Source organism: Lathyrus oleraceus, chromosome 3, assembly GCF_024323335.1.
Source record: "Lathyrus oleraceus cultivar Zhongwan6 chromosome 3, CAAS_Psat_ZW6_1.0, whole genome shotgun sequence".
Classification (NCBI taxonomy): domain Eukaryota; kingdom Viridiplantae; phylum Streptophyta; class Magnoliopsida; order Fabales; family Fabaceae; genus Lathyrus; species Lathyrus oleraceus.
The window spans coordinates 378006225-378015183 of record NC_066581.1 but is presented as its reverse complement, the minus strand read 5'-3'; the positions used below and the strand labels follow the sequence as shown (position 1 = coordinate 378015183).

Here is an 8959-nt window from a genome sequence, read left to right as displayed (position 1 = left end):
GTTTCATTCATGGCTTATGTTTCTCTTTCTTATAATGCGTTCACTAATCCATGGTGCATGGTTTTCATTCATGATTTTTGGTCATATTTCTTTATGAGGTGCATAGTGCGTTGATTTGGATCATTAATGTACTCATTCATTTGCATGGTGCATTCATTTCTTTTGATTCAAGAGAATTCAAATTTTATTTTGGTTGGAAATTCTTGTTTTGGAAAATAAGGCACTGATCATATAAATAAACTTTTTATTATTTATTACACTTCATCCAAATCACAAGTCACATGGTCCATAAATACAAACATTTACAAAAAATGAAGTTTTTTTGGTAGAGTTAGACTTTTAGTCAACTATTGACTTTTTAGCCAACAGTTGACCAAAGTCAACATTACTTGGATTGCTAAAACCCTATCCATTAATTTCGTTCTTCTTCCATCATCTTCATGTCTTTCTTCAAAGCCAAGTTGGTTCTCCTTCTCCATTTGATTTGCCTACTAAGAAAAACAACAATTGGTGAACCATGGTATTCAACACATGCAACCCACACACATTCATTCAAATAACACATTGATGTGTTCATGTAGCCTACATACATAGCATAAAAGTTCTATACTTATTTCATGACAAGCATAAAAAAAGCATTAATTCTGCATCAGCTAACATTCATCCTTAATACACACCAACAAGTTTCAAACTCAAACACTCCAATTCTATGAACTAGGTAACTACAAACAACCATGTAAACTAGCACCAATAGCATATCATGTGCAACAGTATTCACTTATATAGCATGACATCATTTCAATCATCATCATATATCACATGGCACTAACAACAACATTTCCAATAGAATTTGTGATAACATAACAATGCAGCTAGCAACCACCTATCAGTTTCCATGACATTCAACTTAGCATTGCATTGAAACAGTTGATAACAAATCATTCTAACGACAGCAAAACCACATCAAAACCTGCAATAAACAACAGCTAATAATTTCTAACAATTCAACGTAAGTAAACTAATTAACTGGTTTTCATAATTTCATCTACCTTATAATAGCTCTATTTCAATTCATAATCAGTAACATCACTAACACTAAGTTCATCCAAATACTTACTATCCAATCCAAACTAACTGAATAACCCATAACATAACTAACCAACTTGCATAGAGTTTCTAACAGATTTGATTCAGAACACAACATAAAAACTACCTGTCTCGTTTCAATTAATGACTAACATTTACATTCAATTAACACATTAATAGGTCAGTAATTGAAATCAACCAATTCATAACAAACTTCAAACTAACCATAACTAACTTTTTAAAAAGATTTAAACAAACTCTAACTGATTCCATTTTGTGGCTAACTAGCCATTTACAACTTTCATAACAGAATGTAACTACCTTTTATCAGGGCATAACATGAGAATTCAATGACTAACATCATTTAAAAGAATCAACTAACTCTAACTGAACAGGAAAACAAAGTTTTAACACCTAACTGATTTTCACAACTGGAATTTAACAGAGTCTCACTCTGTTAACTCTCTATATAATCCAACCTCACTGCAATATTCAAGAGAGGATCGTCATTTTCACCATAACTCACAAAACATCATCTTCATCATCAACAACCATTATAACCAAATCACACTCTCAGAACCTCACACGAACATTCTTCACCAAACTCTCTCGAATTCTCAATTTCAATCACTCTCTCTCAATTTTCCTTTCACACACACAACAACAATCGTACTAGTAGTAACATAGAAAAGCAAGAAGAAGAAAAAGAAGACAAAAGCGAGAAGGAGGAGGAAGAAGGAGTGAATAAAGCTAAAATAACTTACCTTAAAGAGTCACCGAAACTGTTCTGGCCAGTAAGCTCCTTTGCATTTCTCCTTTATTTCATCTTCAACTTCTTACCAGGATATAACCCTTAGCCTGGGGAATTGAAGCCCTAAGTGTGTTGGCTTCAATTTCATCTCCCTTGCATTTAATTTTTGAAATTATGGATAGAAATTAGGTTATGTGACTGGTGGATTCGGATTGTAGAGGTGGTGACAAAGACAATGGTGTGTTCAATTTTGTGACAGGACCTCCTCTGCTTCCAGAGGAGATGCTGGCACGACGGTGATGGAAGGAGATCAGTGAGGTTGAGAGACATGGTTTGAGTTGAATTAAGGAAACCTGAATTCTCTTAAAACTCATTATTTCATATCATTAGGGCCTCAAGCCCATTTTCTTACTACTTTCACCCTATCCAAGTATACACACACCCCTGGATGAAACTCTTGAAGCCTTAGGCCTTGGAACAGTGGCCCTGCGCCCATAACTACTGATCAAACCATGTGTTCAGCGCCTGCAACCCCCAAACTCATTGTCTAGTTTTTTAGTATTGGATCGTGATGGACGTGTCTGTTGGATAATAACTGTAAGTATACAGTTTATCGTGTAGTTTTAAAAGATTGTCGAATCCACGGAAACTAATAATCAAACTAATGTTATCTATCGTTGCAATTGCAAAGCTAAGGCTAAAGTTTAAAAGGATATGAACGAAAATATAAACGCTAATAGCTAGAAGTTTGAAAATGATGATAAAAGCCCAAAATATGGATTCCGTGTTCCTAAGGGATTAGGTAAAATTCTGTAACTAATTACGATTTTATTGTGTTTTTGTAGAAAATATTGATTTAAAGACTCCGTCTCACACTCTTGCGCTATTGACTAAAACCACACCTCCTAACCACAGGATTTTGCTCTCGCTCGGCCGTTTCAATTAGAAAGCATATTTTGAAAACTAATTAAATCATAAACGATTCCTAAAGCGCTCTCGCTGTTTTTAGGGTCGATGCATAGTTTCCACTATCTAGTTCCTTCCTCACACTCCCGCGCCATCGGCTAGAACCTCAGTTTGTTCTTCACTCTCGTGTCAAAACAACGAAACATACAATTAGAAACTAAAACCAAAACAAAATTTAATCATAAGTTCGCACCTATTATTTCTACCGAGTCTCATCGGTAACGACGATCCTCATACGTCGGACTCAATTTTTTTTAGCAATACATAATTATAATCAGAAATAACATTATTAAAGCGATTGTACTTCAAACTAACATATCATATAATACAGTAATAATAATAACAAGCATAAATAATAAAATGATAAAAACCTGAAATTAAAGAAGTGAAGACTTTGAATTGAAACGAAAATGCCGACACGCTTGTTCTTGATCCAAGAGTACAATGAAAATTACAAGAAAACAGGTGTGACAATCCCTCGATATGAGTTATTGTCACTTTTACAGGTGAATTTATGCCTAAGACTACGAAGCAATTTTGACAGAGCTTCCGCACAACTTGGATAGTTTTAAACACCTCAAGGAGTCCTATTTATAGAGATTTGAATCCTTGTAACTTCCCTTGATCGTGCAATGAGAAAATCAGAGCAATCGTAGTTCAACCTACTACGGCTGAAACAAAAAGGAACGAGATTGATTGTCAAGGGGCATGGTAGATTGCTTAACAAAGCAAGGACGTGGAATTAACCGACGATGGTAATCAACCACAAGAACAAATAAGATATGATTGGCCTATACACGAGATGATTTATAAGGTAAGAGATTCGTCTAAGCACGAGAGGTCTTATAAGACGAACGATTATGAAATGATTGGCCTACACACGTGAGGATTTACAAGGCAAAAAGAGCTCAAGAGGTTTGTCTAAGAACAAGAGGTCTTATAAGACGAACAATGATTATGAAATGATTGACCTACACACGAGAGGATTTAGAAGGCAAAAGATTCGTCTAAGCACGAGAGGTCTTATAAGACGAATAATGATTATAAAATGATTGGCCTATACGTGAGAGGAATTATAAGGTAAGCAATGAATAAGGGTTTTCCAAAGCACAAGAGGACTAACGAGGAAAACGTTGATTGCGTAGAGTGGGCCTAAGAACAAGAGGTCTAATAAGGCTCCCAATGAATAAAGGGTTTGCCAAAGAAAAAGAGATCTAACGAGGCAAACAATGATTGAGTTGATTGATTAGAATTTCAAGATTTGATTACAAGTGAATTGATCCAAAGGATATCTGAATGTCAAAGAGAGTATGATTAATGATCCACTGAGGAAGAAATGATTGATGTGCAATGGTGCTTCACTATTAAAGTGTTGAATGATTGATGCTTGTTTGAAGAAGAAGACTTGTCAATTGCATGATTCAAATTGCACTAAAGTCTATGAACAAAGGTGAATACCTTGAGCAACTGGGTCAGACATCCCGTACCCAAGGATATTCAAAATGAGTTAATAGAATTCTCCAATCTCATTCATTCTTTGTTTCTTAAGGCTCACAACGTGCATCTCGAATCAAAATTAACAAGTTGCTGACAGGAGATCCTGCATGTTGATCTTATTGATGTATTATTACTTGTTATAAAAGAATACTTGACAATCACGTAATTCATATTATGCTAAAGTCTATGAATAGAGGTGAATATGATGAGCAATTGAGTCAAGCGTCCCGTACCCAAAGATATTCATAATGAGTTAATGGAATTCTCCAATCTCATTCCTTCTCTATTGAAATAATCACCTAAATAAATTCAGACAAATCTGATTAAGGCCATAAGCTAAGGAAGTATGTGTTAAAATATCAAGATTTTTAAGCCTTAAGGGCGAAATGGTCATTATGTAAAAATGAATTAATTAGGAAAATAGTTTTCTAAAACAAGTTTTGATAAAAAATAATTAATCCTAATTATTTAATTTTGCAAAAAATCCAATTAGTCTAATTATTATAATATAGCCTAAGTAAGATTTACAATTAATAAATATCCTAAATTGTTAATAATTCTAAGAATGAATATTCTAATTAATTCAATTAGAAATTTAATCAACCATGATTAATCCTAATTCTTATTTAAAATTATAACTATTAAAAAACAAGAATTAATTAATAAAAAAGCTCCAAAAGGGGGTTTCAGGCCCAAAACTGGGGTGCAAAGGCCAAAAAAAGGGCTAGGCCTGAGGCCTTAGTTTGGCTGAGCACGAGAGGGTGCAGGCGAAAAGGGACGTGCGGATAGGAAACCTGTTTGGGCCTAAGGTCCAAGAGTAAACCTAATGTTAACCTGGATTCAAACCAAAGCCCTGTTCACCAACTGAATGAAAACACTCCACAATCTGGAAAAGTAGGCTCAACGCGCTTTGGTTACAAACGGCAGAGGCGCCATTCTCGTTCCAATTCATTGTGAAATCTAACACAAAGAATGTTCACATCGCACTTCGACCTTCAGTGTAGCGTTCTTCACCGGAGATTCAAATCCTTCACGCATCGCAGAGCATCAATGCGCCTCAAAGCGCCGTCTTCGTCTTCTTCGCGTTCGTCCTCCATTCATCATCGTGTTCGTTTCACACTTTTAGAGCGGTTATGAATCCTCCAAAACGCATTTCGATTCATGTTATAAATGTGCAACTCAACATCGCATTTCACAACCGAAGCTCGTGGATTCGCACTTCACCGTTTAACATTATTGCTCGTGGATTCAATTCATCGATCCAATGACTTATCAACATTGCTCAACCGCGAATCCTAACAGCAATTAATGTTTGTTTTGACTTTTTTTTTTAAAATGATTTTTTACAGTGTTAGGTGTGTTAGATACTTAAGTATAAAAAAATTTACAAAAAACTTTTTATATATTTTAGAGTAAAAAAATTTACAAATGAAAATTTTTAGTTTGAATAGTTATTTTTAAAATGTTATTTTAGATATTTTATTCAAAAATTTTTTGGAGATTAAATTTTTAAAAAATTACATAATTTTAAAGTTATTTCAAATAGTTTTTTATAAAAATCATTTTTAAAATATAACTTTTTGAAAAAATTATGATTTTTAACTATATTTTGATCTTTAATAATATATATTTATATTATAGAATAAACAATTCAATCATTTAATTTATAAAAAACAAATTTAAAAAAAAGATTAATTGAAATACAGTGAGGTGTGTAAAACTTTTTATACTGACCGTGTATAGTATAATCTCTTTAAAAAAATTTATAATATTTTGAAAAATATTTTTTAGAATTCATTTTCAAAAATATAAAAAAAAATCATTTTTTTTTAAACTAAAACAAATTTACCCTAAATAATAACTACCGAAAGAATCCCGAAGAAAGAAAACTCACCGGTTTAAAACAGGTACCAATTATGAATGATTCTTCTTCGTCTCCGAATTCTTCCCCTTCTATTGTGTTGTTGCTTGCTCTGTGTCAAATGTTTACGTTTGATGTGCAGTATGTTGAGGGAGGAGGTCTAGCTCAAATGCATTTGGAGCTTCAATGTGAAGCTCAAATGGCTTCTCAATAGAGCTCTGTGTAGGGTTTCTGTTAGAGAGGGTGGAGAAGATGAATGAGAGTGAATCGTGAAATGGTGAAGAGAGGTTGTGATTTGTGATCTCTTTCTCATGATTGCAATGTTGATTGAATATATAGAGATGATTTCTGTAAGTTGGTTAGAAAATGAAACTCAAATTCAATAGTTAGTTAGAAATGAAGAATTGGTTAGAAATGAAATGAAATGGATTTGCATTTGAATTTGAGTTTAACTTTAATTTGGTTTTAACTTCAGTTTGCATTTATGCTGAAATGATACTGCAAGGAATGTTAACGTTCTGTCAAGTGAAATTATGCAGGGTGCTTTGTATTATGAGCTTTGACTTAGTGTGCTGTTGGACGGATTCACAAGGTTCTGTTTGGAGCCTTCAGTTGGTATGCTTTGTGTGCAAAATGCAAGGTTCACTTGTCCTGCTGAAATTGGAGGGTTTACTCGTTATTTGGAAATTCAAATGGTGAGATAAATGTGAATTCAAAGTGAGTTTGTCTTGAATCTCAGTTTTATGTCATTTGCGTTTTACTCAGTATTACTTGTTTCTGTTATAAACCGGGTTCTGTTATATTAGGATTCGACTACTTACTTATGGCTAGTGTTATATTAGGACCTAGTTAACCTGCAATTCTGACTTCTGACTGTTGTACATGACTCGTATATAATGTTTGGCATTTAACTTAATGACTATATGAACGGTGGCTTGTGCAATTTATGTTAATAAACAAATCACTGGAGTTAAGTTATGATGTTAGGATTTGTTATGTCGATTGAAAATAGGGTCGGTTTTGGTGTTCTAGTGTTGGCATGGCTAAACCGTGCAGGGACCTAATTTGGTAATGCGGCAATATTATTCATACCAGTAATCTCCCAATAATATTCTCTAATGTGAAAAGTCAACGAACTCAGTCTATTGTCTATTGAAATGAAATTGTTTAAATGAAAAAGGTGTTAATTCTGACTCAAAAATCATAAAGAGTGGTTGATTGAATATGAATGGTAACTCTATTGTCAATTGATTTTACAGGGTAATGGCTTTGGATTAAAGGCTACTTGAAGAAAGTGCTCCTGACTTGGTGTGTTACACTTTGAAGGGCCATGGTTTATTTTTTGGGTTTTATGTTAAATTCTGCACTGTTGAGAAAAAGGAATATATTAGTGAGTTACCGAATCATTAGCTAATTGGTGAGTTACTGAATTAATTATTGCTGATGCTGCACCTTATTATTAGTGAGAAAGTGCAGATTTAGTAATCGATTAGAATCGAAATCATTTTGTTAACTTGGGTCTGATTTGTGCAGGGCGATTTGAGTTGTTTCCATAGATGGCAGGCTCTACCAATCCTCCACACGATGCGGTTCCAACATGAGTTGAAAATGGAGTTGTTGTTGCGTTAATGGCTGAACTTCAACTGCCTTTGTTTCTATTGAAATTATGCAGGTAGAGGGATACAAAATTTCTTCTATTCGGTGAGGTCCGGATTTTGATTAGAAGCTGCATGTACGAGACCTCCTTCTGTCACACTTTCTTGTTACGATGAACCAGACTTTTGGCCCGAGCATAACGACAATGAGTTTGAAAGCAGCATGGAACAATACTGCTCAAGCTGCAAATTGGAAAGCTGCGCAGGAACCCAAAACTCAGAACTGCATTTAAGTGAAATATTGTTCCAATTGACTCTTCAAATTGGAGATGCTTGCAGATGAGACATGTAACCCATCATTTCCTGACTTAAGGAATGAAACAGGTCTGATGTAATTTGCACGATCTTCCATGACTTGTCCATTTATGAGAAGGAGCCTTGTCTCAACTTTTAGAATATTGAAATTGTCAGTGTCCTAAAACTCTGGATCGATGACATTCATCAATTATTATTGCTTTCCATTAAAGGCATCTCAATGCATGTAAGTCCTCATTGATGATAGTAATATTTGAAATGAACAACCACCATCTTCAATATAAAATTCTAATGATCTGATCCTATTGTGCACATACTTTGTTCCCTTGTAAACTACAAGATTGGCAGATGGTGCCAAATTTAAGAATTTTATATCCCATGTAGAGAGGCCAGTTTGGAACAGTGATGAACAAGGTGTTAGTGAGACACTTTTGGGACGATCACTACTCAGAATTTCTCAGTTCTATAATAGTGGTCCTTGTTTGGATTGTGTAGGAGTGAAGTGTTGTTGTTAATTGTTGAATATCTCTGTTTATGGAATTGAAAATGAATGAATGGAAATGTAAGTTAAAAATGAATTGAAATTTGAAATGTATGGTTTGAATGGAATGATTGATTGGCTCTGAATGTAATATGGAATCATAAATATGTATTAATTGTGAATTTTATTTTAATGAGTATCTGAATAAATGACTTTAAGTTTGACTTTGAAAATTGAATGGAAACAAAATCAACATGTGATTTCAAATTGAATTAAAAGAAAAATTTAAAATGGGATGTTAGAAACACTTGGAAAGTTGAAGATTATGGATGATTAACAAAGCTAATTAAAAATGATTTGAAAATGGGCATGAAGAACAATTTGAAATAGACTAAGACTATATTATA

General features: G+C 33.9%; 2 long non-coding RNA genes across 5 annotated transcripts; one reads left to right on the top strand and one right to left on the bottom strand.

The window, feature by feature from the left end:
- Positions 1-232: 232 nt before the first annotated feature.
- Positions 233-2861, bottom strand: LOC127127809 (uncharacterized). Its single transcript, XR_007805470.1, has 2 exons — positions 1851-2861; positions 233-488 (listed from the first exon to the last, which is right to left on the bottom strand). It is a non-coding gene; the product is annotated as an uncharacterized LOC127127809 (long non-coding RNA).
- A 3147-nt stretch (positions 2862-6008) lies between these two features.
- On the top strand, positions 6009-8371 carry LOC127127808 (uncharacterized). 4 transcript variants are annotated; one of them, XR_007805467.1, is made up of 4 exons: positions 6009-6207; positions 6304-6856; positions 7421-7578; positions 7695-8371. It is a non-coding gene; the product is annotated as an uncharacterized LOC127127808 (long non-coding RNA). The 4 variants fall into 4 exon arrangements; XR_007805469.1 differs by lacking the exon at positions 6009-6207 and having other exon boundaries at positions 6214-6511; positions 6701-6856; XR_007805466.1 differs by lacking the exon at positions 6009-6207 and having other exon boundaries at positions 6214-6856.
- Positions 8372-8959: the final 588 nt, after the last annotated feature.